General features: G+C 39.0%; 1 long non-coding RNA gene across 1 annotated transcript in view; it reads left to right on the plus strand.

Annotated features, from left to right (window-relative positions):
• The window catches only part of LOC128774965 (uncharacterized), a 71236-nt gene extending 55878 nt beyond the window's left edge, over positions 1–15358 (plus strand). The window contains exons 2-3 of the long non-coding RNA XR_008419539.1: positions 13985–14042; positions 15236–15358. This is a non-coding gene — a long non-coding RNA (uncharacterized LOC128774965). The remainder of the gene's footprint in view (positions 1–13984; positions 14043–15235) is intronic.
• The last annotated feature ends 752 nt before the right edge of the window (positions 15359–16110 follow it).

The raw sequence follows: 16110 nt of genomic DNA on the forward strand, positions 1-16110 counted from the left end.
TTGTTTAATATCCAGCTAACAAATAATTTACAACAGTATCCGTCAAAATCTTTACCAAAGATCACAAGAAATGTAAACTTCAAAGAGAAAATCAGACCAAAGTGTCATGTTTTATTGAAGAATAGAAGATCTGTTTGAGATGCATTAAGCATTCACGTTTCTTCACTGGGAAACAATTTACCAAAATTTGCAGTAATTATCTCTGGGTCATGTGATTATTCTCAATTTATTTTTTCTTTTTAAGATTTTCTTATTTGCCAAATGCTCAAGGATAAATGTCTTATTACTTTAGCTATTAGAGGATGTCATTTTAAACTGAGAGGAGACAAATTAGGTGATGGCGACTTTAACAATTAATTAATTAACTTAGTAGTTTTAGTGGTATTCCAAAGTGAAGATAAAGGGCACTAAGTTTATCGGACAAATACAGAATGAAAAAATGTTTTAGTAATTTATTTTCATTCTGAGAGTTTATTTTTTTATCTGGTTCAAACAGAAAAATAAGGCATTCGTTAAAGCAAAGCTCAGACTAAGGTATACAATGAACAAAAATCACTAGCAGTTAATTTTACAGGATTATTGAAGCTGGTTAGGTACTTTCAGCTTTTCTCTGGTGAAATTATACAAATAAATCATGTTTTATCAACTGTGCTTCTGGAAGAAACCTGTCTCTTGAGAAATGAAAAAAAAAATAAAGCCACAAATATCCCGCATAGTAATTTTTTATCTTCTTGTACCAGGCTGAAAGCACTTCCTGCTTTAAAAATATTATCACGTGTGGGTAGCCCCTGATGTAAATATTCAAATGACGTTGGTCATTTCCGAAATAAATTATCATTTTTTAATATGCACTGGAGAGAAAGGAGAAAATGCAAGGATGATTCATCATTTTAATGGTTATTTACACAAGTGATTGGAAGATTGTTTTTACTTTGATATAGCAGCAGTTCCTGAGGGAGAGATTCCTCCTCTCCCATTTGCCCCTTCCCAGCTCTAAGTGCTGTGTGTCTGATGTTCTCCGCCTTCGCACACAGCAGGGAGGAGAATAATTGGGAAACGCAGGGATAAGGGGATAGAATTGGAAATCAGTTCTAACAATGATCTGTTACTGCTGTAGTGAACGCACCGATTGCAAAGATCATAGTTACATTAGTCATCAGGGTTATATTTATCTGTAATGATCAATCTGTTTGGTCTGGCTTATATTTTTCAAATTAGCACACTATTAAATTGGTATTCATAGACTGCCTGACTGTTCTGCTTCAACTTTTCATTTTATTTTTAAAGCATTGTAGAATTCCCATTGCCCTTTCTCTTTTTAGCATCGCATATTTTATTTCTGCACTACGAGCAAAATCGCCTTTGGAAAATGGTGCTTCTAAGGTTATGGATTTAATTTAAACCCTGAATCAAAGAAAAATGTCAGAACCCTTTTCTTAAAGCTTCAGCAAACATGAGTGCTAGCTTTCCTTTTTTTTTTTTTTTTGTATGAGGCAGCTTTCTTATTTTACTGTTGCTAGTGCCTTAGAGCTTCTGAGTATTTATTTCCAGACACCAGAGAACCACTGGGACATCTGTCATAGGCTTCCAAAGTTTTGTGACAGTCACTTTTTACTGTGTAACAGACTACTTCCCAAGTTTAGTGGACTAAAATAACAACAGTCATCTATTTGTGCAAAATTCTGCAAACAGGCTGGGCAGCTGGGCAGCTGGGCAGCTGGTCTCTGTTCCATGTGGTATCAGCTGGCCAGACTCACGTGTTTGCAGTCAGCTGGTGTTGTGACTGGGTCTGGAGCATCCAAGACAGACTTAGTCATATGTTGGCACCATCATCATCTATGATGGCTGGAACAAGTGGGTGGTGGTTTAGCCTTTCCTTCTTCAAAGTGGTCTTTTATCTTCCAAGGTCTGTCTCTTTACATGAGGTGCAGTTCACGAGGAGGCTGGCTTGGGCTTCCTTGCATGGCATCATATGGCAGCAAGAGAACAAAAACAAAAAGAATGAGGCTTCTCAAGGTCAAGGCCCAGTTCTTGTACAACATTGCTTTTGTCATGTCTTGTCAGTCCAAGAAATTAATAATATTGGAGAGTTGTATCCAAGGGTATGAAATCAAGGAGGAGTGACTCATTGGGAGCTCTTTTGTAGCAATAAGGCCTAGTTATTCTGAGGAATGTTTTTTTTATCATTTCATTACAGTGGAGGCAAATAACAAGTCATATATATTTTTCCCCCTTCAGTGACCATCTGAAATCAGCTCACTATTTCTACACGGGAACTTGAAAGTAGTTGTCCAATAAGAAGAAATTCAGTAAACCCGAGTGAATAGGTGCAGGAGGAATCCTCCAAGTGAGTGGGTACTTGGTCAATAGTTGGCTGATTAATTTGAAAAGTCAGTTAAGTATAAGGAATCATAAAACAAATTATATATAATCTCACACACTTTGTTCTAACCTAAAATGAGCAAATATGTATGCATTCGTCAATATTTTAATATCAGTCCCAGGGCTTTTCTTTTTTTAAATATTTTTTAATATTTATTTGTTTTTGAGAGAGAGAGTGTGTACGTGGAGGAGGGGTAGAGACAGAGAGGGAGACACAGAATCTGATGCAGGCTCCAGGCTGCGAGCTGTCAGCACAGAGCCTGCTGCGGGGCTCGAACTTGGGAATGGTGAAATCATGATCTGAGCCAAAGTTGGACACTTAACTGCCTGAGGCCCCAGGTGCCTCAGACCCAAGGCTCTTCTTTGAGTAAGCATCCACTGTTTAGAATACCACTTTATCTTTCTTGTATTAACCCACCAGTAATGATAGCCAGTGATTATCAATATCAATAGCTTTGAAGTGGAATGAATACAAATATGGTTGCATATCAATCTATTTAGAGAATTTGACACTTATATATTTTCTTTCAAGCTCTTACAGTTGTCTCACACCTCATTCACAGCAATTACTTGGGCCACTTGGTGATTGTGACATTATCTTTCTACATCACTTAAATGGTTTTCATTAAAAGAGCATTAAGTCCCTTTACACTTATATTTTTATCAATTTCCAGATACGTTATACAATTTTGATAAAAAGTACAACCCGGATAAATTTGGGAATAAACTCAGTTGACTTTTAGCAGTTGTGCAATTCAAAACAATGGAAACACAAATGTACGAGCATACCAGAGAATGTTTATTGGGCTGTGGGCATCCACCAATATGTTTTACAGAGGAAATGGGGAGTATCTATTAACTGATGACCTGATGAAGTGGACATTATTTAAAAGAGTTTTTATTATAAGGGAAATAGGTAATTTATAATAGGTGGATCAGTACCAACTATGAATTTTACTATTGTTCAAATAGTATTGAAATGATTCAATTACTGGTTGATTAATGTGAGCTGGTCATCAAAAAATCCTGCATCTTAGAATGTAAAATAAAATTCTCTATGCCTGGTGATTTGGAAGGTCTCAGTGCTATCACCAGAAAATTACCCATTTCCCATTGAATATTAGTTCACCTGGATGCTCATTCTGAAACTCCACCCCATAAGGACTTGCTGAATTCAGTGGTCTAAATTTGCTGATATGCCCAGTTGTTTGGTTATCAGCTGTGTGCAGGATTCCAACCTGATAAAAGGGCTGTGATCCTCACTCAAACTTGACGGCCATTTCCTTCTGCAAAAGTATTAGTTTCAGTATAAAAATGTATAAATCAAATAGGATTTATTTTCTCCCTGCTATTTTGGACAAACAAGATATGTTGCCATGTCCTGAAGGAAACTGAAATGTGTTTGCGCAGTCATAGGACTTTTGGAAATGTCTGATCAGTTCCCAGTGTATCTGTTACTGAAATACAAACTGTTGTAGAAAATACAAACTGAAATACACATATATGTTCAAAGAATTTGAAGTCCTTGATCTTCTATTGGTAAATTAAGGGGAAGGAATGTGTTTTTAATGTTCCTGTACAAAAGGAATGCTCATTCAATTTTTAATTTGGTAACACATGGGAAAGAAAAGGATTGAAATAGTTTTGATTAAAATTAATTTAACACATATGGAGAGACTTGTCATGAGACTGGTGTCCACTAATATGCTACTTTGTTATCTCTCCTATATGGAAATTCCATTAGACTCTGATAAATATAGATTGAGTAAACAAATAACCAATGAATGGATATTGGAGAAACACCATATTGTTTGTATTGTAATGAAATCCAAAAAAAAAATCGAATCTCAGTTGTAAATTAACCTACTGTTCAATAGTATCTTATGATATCATTAATAAAGGTCTTATTATAATTCCAAATGAAAAGTATAGTCAATAAATTAAAAATAGCAAAAATTAGAATTCACTGAATATTATAAAAATCCCACACTTCTTTACATTGCTTATTTAAAAGAGCATTTAGGGGCAGCTGGGTGGCTCAGTCTGTTAATGGTTGGACTCTTGATTTCTGCTCAGGTCATGATCTCATTCATGGTCTTGAGATCCAGCCCCACATCAGGCTCTGTGCTGAGCACAGAGCCTGCTTGGGATTCTCTCTCTCCTTCTGTCTCTGCCTCTCCCTGGCTCACACATGCTCTTTCTCTCTCTCTCAAACTTAATAAATAAATGTTAAAAAATAAAAGGACATTTAAAATAGCTTTCTCATGGCTATAGGTGGCCTTGGATACCAGCTGCCATGTATTTCTGGAAGAATTAAAATACCAAGGCCATTTGTAACCCAGGCTTAACAAGTGGAGAGAGGTTCTTCTGCTAAAGTGGTATTACTATTTTGGGACTTGCCTGTAGAGCTCCCAAAATATCCTTCTGGTATCACGATTAGAAACTTGAAATTATTTGTCTCCTCTCATTAATAAAATAATATTCTCACTCCCTGTTCTGTGTTAATTAAGTCTGGCAAAAAAGTAACAAATGAATGTTCATTAAGTAAAATAAATATTACTTCATTTTAAAAAGTGTACTACAGTTTTAGTTCATACTGGTCATGCCTGTATAAACCAAATTTCAAAATCAAAGCACAATACTTTTTATTCAAAAATAGTGGGTTTTTTTTGTGTTTTTTTGATTTTTTCAGTTTTGTTGTTGTTGTTGTTGTTGTTGTTGTTGTTGTTGTTTTTGGTTTGGTTTTTGACCTCATATCTTTCTTGCACTTCAAAAGTAGATTGATAGTACATCACATGAGTAAGTATGGCTGCTTGGGGAGGGTATCTCTCAGATTGAGTAGTGGTACCTATCTCACAGAGTTCTTGTCAGAATAGAGCAGTTAATTCATGTTAAGCACTTAGAACAGTATGGCACTGCAAATGCAGTCAGACCCACGTCTCTGCCCTCCTTTGCTTCTCCAGCCTGTCCCCTGGAACCCAGCCTGGGTCACTGCCTTTCCTTCCACAGGTCTTCAGGCTCCCACCTTTGTTTCTGTCCCCTCAGTTCTCACCTGGGCAGCCTCAGGGATTCATGGGTCGTGGATTCAAGTCCCTACTCAGCTCAGAGCCTGGCACTGAACCCCATCTCATCCACAGGAAAAGTCAAAGCCCCCACGTGGGTGCATACACTCCATGCTGCCTGGCCTTCCCTGTTCTGTCCCCACCGCCTGCTGCTGGCTTCTTGCCCCCTGCCACCCGAGGCTCCTTGCTGCTGCTGGAGCTCCACAGGCTTAGTCCTGCATCCGGGCTTTTGCATTTGCAGTTCCCACGGTCCAGAGTGCTTTTACCTCAGCCTTGCATGGCTCACGTTCTGCTTCCTTCAGATCCTGTGTCCCCACCACAAGACTTTCCCTGACCTCACTGCATAAAATTACCAGCCCCTTACCTCCAGCACTTCCTCACCTCTGACCTTTGTTTTCTCCCTTAGTTCTCCTCACCACCAGATAGATCACATACTGTTTTGTTAATTGTCTGTCTCCCACTACCTGAAGAGCAGATATTTTGTAAATGTGCTCAGCACATCAGGCTCATGTCAGGCCTACAATAAATACTTGTTGGATGAATGAATGCTGCAGGTATGTACTTTGAATACATGCACTACTCATGCTGTTGGTTTTTTTTAAGATTCATTGTCTGAAATTAAAAGTAGTGACTGAGGTATAAGGAAATCATTCAGTCATTGTAGGGAGAGAGCCTCAACTACCTTACAGCAAATCCATAAAGGCACCTGCCTTTACTACTGTGCTGCCCTCCTCCCTCCTGTGGCCAGGACTCCAAGCTTCTAGGTTCTCAAGTTCACTTTGTAGTTATACTTTTCCTTGAAAACCTAATGGCTCATTCCTATTAGTATATAAATGTTTCAGATTTCTCTCATCTTTAAATAAGCAAATAAACAGACCTCCTTGAACCTCTTTTCTCCCCTCCAGCTATTCCTCCCCTCCTTTCTCTCCTTTCCTAGGTCATGTCCACGTTTCAATGGCAGCTACTCCTTGAGAGAGTTGCCAGGGTCGCTCTCACTAGGTTCCTGGTGGCTGGACCCAGTGGGCTCTTCCTAGACATTATCCTCATTGACCTCTCAGCTGCATTTGACCTTGTGGACCACTGACTCCTCCTCTATACTGTCTCTTCTCTTGGCTTAAGATATATCACAGTCCCTTCAACTACTCTTAACCTCTTTCTCTGTGGCTGTGCCAACCTCTTGCACTCTAGCTTGCTTTTTCTTTTAAAAAAAAATTTTTTTTAAATGTTTATTTATTTTTGAGACAGAGAGAGACAGAGCATGAATGGGGGAGGGTCAGAGAGAGGGAGACACAGAATCTGAAACAGGCTCCGGGCTCTGAGCTGTCAGCACAGGGGCCCGATGCAGGGCTCGAACTCACGGACCACGAGATCGTGACCCGAGCCGAAGTCGGCGCTCAACCGACTGAGCCACCCAGGCACCCCTAGCTTGCTTTTTCTTAAGAGGTCTCTTTAGTTTCAACAGTTTCGGTTACAGCCTACATGCTGACTAACTCTCAAATCTATATTTTCACCCCATATTTTCCCCCAAATATCAGAGCCATCTACCCCACTACCTAAAGAGCATTTCCACCATTTGCCCTCTGCACCTCCAACCCCAGAATATCTAAAACTAAGCTCATTGTCTTCTTTCCAAAGCCCACTCCTGGTCCTTTATTCTCCCCACATCCTCCCTGTGCTTCATCTGAGTGAAATGTTTTCAGTGGCCTGACTTTTATTTGGGTGTTGGTTTCTCTCTTTGGAAAGCCTTTACTCTTCTCCCTTTTACCCCCACCCCTATCCCTGGATCCCGATTCTTGGTCCAACATCACTCTCCCTGCTAAGACCTCAGTGAGTACCTGGTCCTCCTGGCTGCTCCTGTCATCCCTTGTTCCTCTCTGTCTCAGCCCTCACCACACTGTATTGAAATAAATTGGTTTTCTTCCACCATGAGAGCTTCTTGAGGACAAGGACTACATTCTTTTTTCTTTTCTGTCCTCTGCACTTAGCAGAGGGCCTGCCACTTTGTAAGTGCTTAATAATTGTCTGTCGAAAGAAAGACTGAATAAGTGTGAGTGTATAAGGGCTACAGAGCTCTTGGGAGAGAGGACAACTTGGTAATATTAAGCAGAGTTTCTTAATGGGAGACATGTTGGCATTTTGGATGGAACAACTCCATTTGGTAGAATTGTTAAAGTCACCCCTCTGCTCAGAGCCTGGCACCTGTCCTAAGCATTGCAGGATGGTTAGCACCACAGTGGTACCCTCAGTCACTAAAATCAGAAATGCACCCCCTCACCCCCAAACACACACATATTTCTAGATGCTTCTTGTGGAGATAGCTTGGCTTGGGCTGGGAATCTCTGGGCAAAGGTTGGTGCTCTGGGTAGTGCAGTGGTTTATACAGTGGGAGTACTCGGGGAATCAGAGAGAAGTAGACCTCTTATTAAAACGATCTAATTGTATAGATTCCAACTGCTGTACTGAAAATCAGAAGGGAGACGCCTGGGTGGCTTAGCTGGTTGAGGATCCAACTCTTGATTTTGGTTCAGGTCATGATCCCGGGGTCATGGGATCAAGCCCTGAGTTGGGCTCAGTGCTGAGCGTGGAACCTGCTTAAGATATTCTCTCTCTCTCTCTCTCTGTCTCTCTCACTCTCTCTCACTCACTTCCTCCCTCTGCCCCTCTCTTGAGCTTGCTCTCTCTGTCTAAAAAAAAAGAAGAAAATCAGAAGGCTGATGCATTAAGAAAAATGTGGATCTTCACTAGAAACAGATGAAGGCATTAAACTGCTGCAGAGTCGGTTAATTTTTTAGCACTCCTTACCTTTATAATGCCCAGCTTCAGAAAAGCTATCTGTCATTGTGCTCTGCACATCTTGAGTCATTGAAGTTTGATGCAGTTGCAAACACTGAATCACAATCAGAGCTCACAGAACAGTAAAATCCAGACTGTGACTGGAGTGCTTTCTATGAATTCAGATTCCTAGGTGCCACCCCAGACCCACCACTGGACAAGCTCTGAGAAGCTTGGACATTTCAACAAACTTCATAGGAGATTCTTAAGCACCCTCCTTTGAGAACTATTGACCCAGACCATGTTCTTTTGTGAATGGATCTCGAGAAATTTCCTGATTTCTGGCTATTTGTTTCTTAAAAGGGCAAAGATTTACATGATTAATTAAGGCATATTAACTTTAGGGAGGGGAGTTTTGGCATTGCAAATTCACACGGCATTGAAGAAAATGGATGTGACTGTGACTACCAAAAGAAAAAAAAATTCTGTCAATTTTCCAGAAAGCGTATTTTCTAACAAGAGTCTAATTTCTGATGGACTAGTCCACTTTGGTATGGTTTTTGCCAATGTCTGTCTGCAAGTGAATCAAGTTCTCCAAGACATAAGAAAAATAAGGAGAAACTGCATGTTCTTCTATGTTTGAACATTCTTGGGTCTCGTGCAGGATAACATTTGGTGATCCAACATGTCTTAATTCCAGAATACTCAAAGATGTTACAATGTCCATGTTTCTCATAGAGATGTATGGATGCACAAATACTTTTTTCTGGGGGCGCCTGGGGGCTCAGTGAGTTAAGCATAGGATTCTTAATTTCAGCTCAGGTCATGACCTCGCAGTTCATGAGTTCAAACTCCACATTGGGCTCTGTGCTGACAGCTCAGAGCCTGCTTGGGATTTTCTCATTGCCCCTCCCCTGCTCGCTCGCTCTCTCTCTCTCTCTCTCTCTCTGTGTCTCTCTGAAAAATAAATAAACTAAAAAAAAAGACTTTTTTTCTGGCTGATTCTGTCATCTTTTTTTGTTCTATGAAAGAAATTTCCAGAGCTCAAGTTTTCAGTGAGAATTAGGAGTGGATACCCTAGCCTGTCCATTTAGAGTTTCTCACAGGAAGCCTAATATGATCCGTGTCCTGTAAATGAAATCCGTGTCCTGTCTGCATTCCTGGAAAGGGAATACAGGATATATTGCCTCCCAGGTCTCCTCAGAGGACAGTTACTGACTAGGCACACACTTCCTGCTACTTCTGTCTCTTCCCTGAGTGGATCCACCAACCAGAGTGCTAATCATGCTACAAGGTATTGTAACAACAGCAATTCCAAGAACATGTGGATCTGTCACCCTGGCACCTCACAGAATTTTGAACATTATTATCACCTTAGGTTGTAGACTTTTAAATTGAGCATGACTGGAATTCCACTTGATGTTGGCATTTCAGAGAAACTTCAAGAAAAACTGCTCACGTGTTTAAGATTATCTGCTCTGGATGATGAAAGATTGACAGACTTTGGAGTGAGTTCTTGACACACTCTCACCATCTTGAAATAGAGATGATCACTCATCTTTCACACCTAAAAGCGCTCAGTGTAAGGAAAGGTTGTCTCGAGTGTCACTGGGTTAGTGGTGGAGAAATAATGGATGATATCTTGACTGATGGGAACAAGTCGAAGGCTGTTGACAGGTGTGTCGAGAATGGTTTGGGGGAAGATGAAAGAAGGATAGGAGAGAAGCAGAGCCGGGTCTTCAGCGTGGTCTGGGCTCATCCTGGCTGTGGAGCCAGCGTCACTGCACAGAGGTCCTGTGGTTGCACGGGCTCTGATGCATCTCCAGGTGACAGAGCTAAGGGTCCTTCCCCCCTGGGGGAAGTTCGGAATGGAGACAACCACATTTAAATACTTAAATATAACAACATATTGTAAATGTGTACTAGTGGATGGTTTTACACAAATAATTTTATTTATAAGTTTTTTTTTTAATGTTTATTTGTTTTTAAGAGAGGTGGGGGACAGAAGATCCAAAGCAGGCTTAGTGATGACAGCAGAGAGCCCGATGCAGGGTTCGAACCCACAGACTGGGAGATCATGACCTGAGCCGAAGTCCGAGGCCCAACTGACTGAGCCACCCAAGTGCCCCCAAATCATTTTTATTTATTCACACAGCAGCTCAAGGAGATGTTATTGGCCTTAATTTTCAGAGAGACAAACTAAAACAAGACATAAGTCTAAAATCGTGTGGTTATAAAGTATCATAATCAGAAAAGTCAGGGCTGCTGAATCCAAATTCACTTGTCTTTCCATTTTTCCAAAGTGGTTTCCCATCATTCTGTCACAAAAACTGAGGCTCAGTATTCTCATTCCAAGCCACCAAGAAGGGTTTTAAAAGGGCAGAGAGGGGCGCCTAGGTGGCACAGTGAGTTAAGCGTCTGACTTCAACTCAGGTCACCATCTCACAGTTTGTGAGTTCCAGCCCCACGTCGGGCTCTGTGCCGACAGCTCAGAGCCTGGAGCCTGCTTCAGATTCTGTGTCTCCCTCTCTCTCTCTCTGCCCATCCCCTGCTCGTGCTCTGTCTCTGTCTCTCAAAAATAAATGTTAAAAAAAAAATTAAAAGAGCAGAGAAGGGAGGTGGCGGATGGGCAGTATGGGTGAAGAGGAGTGAGAGGTACAGGTTTCTAGTCAGGGAATATAGTCAATGGTATTGTAGTAGCCTTGTATGGTGACAGATAATAGCTACAGTTGTGGTGAGTGCACCATAATTTATAGAATTGTCCAAACACTGTGTTGTACTCCTGAAACTAATGTAACATTATGTGCCAACTCTACATCAATTACAAATAAATAAATAAATAAATAAACAGCAGAGAGTATAATAGTGCAATTTAGAAACAGTTTCATTCAATAAAATCCCTGCTTACTGGTACTTAAAGGATTAACTCCTCGGCTATCAGCCAATTCAGTTATTTACCAAGGTTCATTTCCTGAGGAAATAGACAGCGGTGGTCTTACTGTAAATTCACTTGAAAAATAAACAGGGTAGTGTCCTCTGAGGTCATTCCTAGAAGTCATCCATACTCCTTTTGTTATGTAGTAGACCACTCATTTGAAAATGTCCACATTTTCCTAAATCACCTTAGAGTTTTTTCAGGTCTGTCCATTATGGATCAGAAGCAGTACAATTAGCGCCCACAGCGACTGTCTGAATTGTTCACAGCAATTCCAAATATTGAAGGAAACAGACCAGTAGGGTTAGCTATATTTGTCAGTGGCAGTTTATTGATATGATAATTCAAATGTTATAACAGGAATTAAGTACAGGTTAAGGTTACAGACCAAATGCTTCCCAGGAATAAGGAAAGATCCAGGCACTTAACGAATGACACAAGCTAACTTGAATGAGATAAAGTTTCTTTGGGTATTTTTTAGTTCTGTGAAAGTTACATTTATGAATTTCAAGTCATATTTTTCTCTTGATTTTTTAAAACATGAAATAGAAAATATATATCTTAAGCATAGTTAACTTCAAGTAAGTGAATGTTTGAGAATGGCAATCAGACAAGTAATAATGATGCATGCATTCACATGTGACAGTAAGAAAATGACTAAGACCATAAAAAGCTGGCCCAAATCATTGAATTTTGAAGAATGTTAAAAAAATCTAAAGGAAATGACTGAAATCAAATGTAAAATTAAGATTTAATCCTATGAATTTCATCAACAAATAATCTTTGTTTATTATCTGGACTACAGGCCCATTTTCCAGACTTCAGCCTTTGGACCTTTGGCTGAAGTCAAGAATAGTAGAGTTGAATGCTCTACTATTTTATATATTTATATTTATATTTATATTTATATTTTACTTTGTTATATTTTATTTTATATTTTTCTATAAAACTTAGGAAGCTAAGTTTCGTACATTTTCTGAATATTCTCTTTTCTAAATCAGCTTTCCATAATGCCATACCTTTCAGGAATGTAATGTTCATTTTGTGTAATAGGAAACAAATTTTTATTTAAAAAAAGAAATCTCTGTAGCCGAGGATCCTGAAAATTGAGTTTGTTTGACTTCTATTGTGGCCCTTAAAAGCTGACTAGATTGGCCAATGAAACAAAATGAAGTAACTATCCCAACAGATTTAACTAGTAGCTATTTAAACATTTCATTAGTGAGCTGTTTTCCCTGAAAATTAACTGAATTCTTTTTTTGAAAACTCACAGATTGACAGGAGACACTTGGACTCCTTTCATTTCCTTTAAGAGCAGTTCTTAATAATATAATTGAAGTAATAATTATTTATATTTTTTATAATACATTCTTTACTTAATTTCTTCCAGCTGTGGTTTCCTCAGTTGTAAAGTAGAGACAACAGTAATTTCACCTTAAAGAATTGTGAAGATTACATGATCTGATGACAGTAACACAAATATCAAGTATCAGCTTTACTAACATAGATTATTTGGACCTCTTTTTGTTAGGGTTTAGCTTTTTCCCTTAGGCAAATTCTCCCTCCCAAAGACTACGTCTTATTCAAATGTCACAGATGCACTGGCTGGATGGAAGGAAATAACAATATCCTCACCAATTTGACTAGTTGTGTTTAAGGAAATGCTGTTAGATACTAAGATCCCCTTAAATGATCAAATAGTTCTGTTTTAAAACTTAAATAGCATTTAAGTTTTCTAATGTTTTAATTAAAAGGATTAAAATTCTCAGTGGATTAAAGATTATTTCCATGGCAACTAATTTCTTTCTTTTTCCTTCAGCACATTAAACTATATTTCTGTAGTTAGTCTTTTAAAAGAAAATAAGCTCTTCCACCTCAGAACTACTTAAAATATCAAACATAGTACCTTATGATAAATTTTTAAAATCCAAGTCAGAAAAAGATGAAAACGCAACAGTAAGAGAGTCCTCCGCAAACAATGCAAATGTTGAACAAGACTGTGAGAACGAAAATCCAGTGGCTATTCATGCCGGACTTCGAAACGGGCTTGAAAAACACCATTCTGCTTCAGTTCAGTGAAGCTTTTGTTGAGTTATATCAGTGCAACTCTGTTTTTCAGATGGGGTAGGGAATAATTACTGACAGGATTTTTGTATGACACACCTGTAAAAGTCAAAATCAAGATGCACTTAAATTTATTCAGATAGACATCTCTTGAATTATTCATCTTTCCAAAGGAAAATAATCCTACTTGACTCTTCTGGGGACCTCAAACCCCAATCTAGTTTAAACACATCTAAAGGGGAAACACACAAAGTGTGTATTGTTTCTGCATGAGTCTGTGATAAATAAAAAAATATATGTATATGTTTTAAGAGAGTATTTGATTTAGAAAATCAAAATAAAGTATGCTACTTTTCATCACCTGATTGTTGAAGAATCCTTTTAATGAAATTAAGCTTTGTTTCATAACTGATGCAATGATTGTACATGATTAGGTGAACTCCAAAGGAATTTTCACCTAACCAGATACCTGGTAAGAAAGGATATTTGCTTTCAGAAATTTAGTGTTACTAGGAACAAAAAGTATCTGCATATTCTTCATATGGAGGGCTATGGTTGATAGTAGAATCAGTAAATTGCCATAAATACTAGCAATTCCATTCTATGATGGTTTGGGCTATTTGTTACAGCAAAGTTCCTCCTTTGATTCTGGCCAGCTTGAAGTCTCCCCGTAAACTTCATGATTCTGCAGCTGCAGACAGTGTCTGAGCACAGAATATAGGAAAGGCCTTCTCTGCTCACAGAGTTTATATTTGTTTCTCTCTCCTAGGGAATGGATCAGGCTTTTAAGAAATTAATTCTGTGATGAAGAGAGGAAAAGATCCCAGGTAGGTTTTTTATTACTACATGTCATCAAGGAAACAACCAGCTTGGGAATTGCCTCACCAGGTTGCCTGGACATTCCTTAAATCTGTTAGTGACCAGAGAGCTTAGCTTGATATATACATAGGGAGATGATAGATAGACAGATAGACAGATAGATAGATGATAGATAGATAGATAGATAGATAGATAGATAGATAGAACAAAATTTTAAATTATACTTCTGGTTATGATGTGCTCTTATAACCACTTCTAAGAAGCAGCAAGGCAATTTTTAGACACAGCTGCCCAGGAGAGTTGCTAGGGCAAGGCCTGAGTAGGTTAGCAGAAGGGTATTTTTATGCTGCAGTTGTAGCTATGGTATCCACTAGCTGCCTCCAGAGATGGCACTTGGGATTTGCTATCCCCTCACTGGGGAGATTAGAAGGTCCTTGAACTGTTCTTGCCAATTAAAGATATCCAGAAAGAAGCAGTGGGGCATTCTGAGGCTCATGGTTTTCTTTGTCCAGCTAGCTCTTATATGTCACTCATCACAGCTTCCTAAGCTCTTGTGTGGGCCTTTTAAACTAATGCAACTTGTCTTCCTTAGCCTTTCAATAGAATCTACTTCTGCCCCATATTAAATTGATCGTTTTGATAGGGCAGGACAGGGGAGCAAGCTTGGCATTTAATTGTCCAGAGACTTGACAAGCACTGATCCTGTTTTTATTAGTTGGGCATTATCTTGGCTTTTCTACATTAAAGGCCAGTCCCATAGGCTTATTTCCAGTACCTTTGGTGACAGAGTTAGAGGGAACCTATTACATGCCAAATATGTCTACTGTAAATGTAGCAAAAACAGCTGAGTCATGTAGGGGTGCTGATTTGGCTGCTTTATAGTTTTGAGTCAAAGAAGTTAGTAAGCTAAGTCTCTTGTTTCCTTAATTGGTGCAGACATCCAGTCCTCCTTTGCATCTGCTTCTGGATATTGGAAATGTTGGCCTGGCTTCTGTTTTGTTTTTGTTTTGTTTCCATATACTTTTGCATTGCTTAATACTTTTCACAGTATTTGCCAGGATTTCAATGCTAAAAATATATATCATGCCAGACAGAGTCTAGTGGCAGAAGAAGAGGGAAATGAAATAAAACAGAAAAAAAAATCAAGAGAAAGAACTATTTTGGCAGAAATTTTGTACAGCTTCCTTTCTCCATAATGTAGATTCTTTACCCAAGGAATTTCCACCACCTTGTGTGAACAGAGAACAGAGAGCGAACAGAGAGCATGTAGGAGCAGGTGGCCAGCAGCCCTGGGACGGGGTGGGGGACAGAAACTCAGCACCTGACTGAGGTAAGGAGGATTTCCTAATGCAAAACTTGGAAGTAATCTTATCCCCGTGAGCTAAAATTTATTTAATGCTTGTAGCTTTTCCCGAGTAGCTCCAAATCATGCATTATTGGGTGGTTATTTATTTTAATATTCTCTGTCAATGGTTTTCTTACTGAGGGACAATTTACCAGTGTTTGATTTTGATAGTGGAATATTTGGGGACAAAAGAACAAATAAACTCTGCCTCATTTAGAGCTTTTTGTACAAACAAATGGCTTAACATTTTCAATCTTTCACGTTATGTCTCCACCATGCAAGTGCCTTGAACAACCATGGTAGCAGGGGAAAAAATGTACTACCTGAGGGCTCTCCAGTTAGATCCCCAGCATAACTGGGCCACTTGAAATCTTGGAAATGTCTTTAAGGAAGCAGAATATCAAGAAGCATTGTAACTTAAACACTGTTTTAGGTACCCTGCATTGGTGTCTTCCTAAGGCAGAGTAGTTAGACTTTTCAAGCTTTAGGAGGATGTAATCTCCATCTGAATTAATTCTTTCCTGTGTCAGTCAACAATAACATTTCTCAAAGTCTCTTCCTGAAAATATTAGTTCTGAGAGATATCCACAACTGTTCTTAAATGGGCAAGGTGGGAACGGGGAGTTGCCTGGTCAAATAAATTCAGGAAGCAAAGGCTTTGGCAAAGGTAAATGATTATTGCAGGAGCCTTTAATATGCTAAGAACCCTGTGAAACTTTAAAAAAAGAAAT

Source organism: Panthera pardus, unplaced genomic scaffold, assembly GCF_024362965.1.
Source record: "Panthera pardus isolate Hobbes unplaced genomic scaffold, ASM2436296v1 HiC_scaffold_6, whole genome shotgun sequence".
Classification (NCBI taxonomy): Eukaryota; Metazoa; Chordata; class Mammalia; order Carnivora; family Felidae; genus Panthera; species Panthera pardus.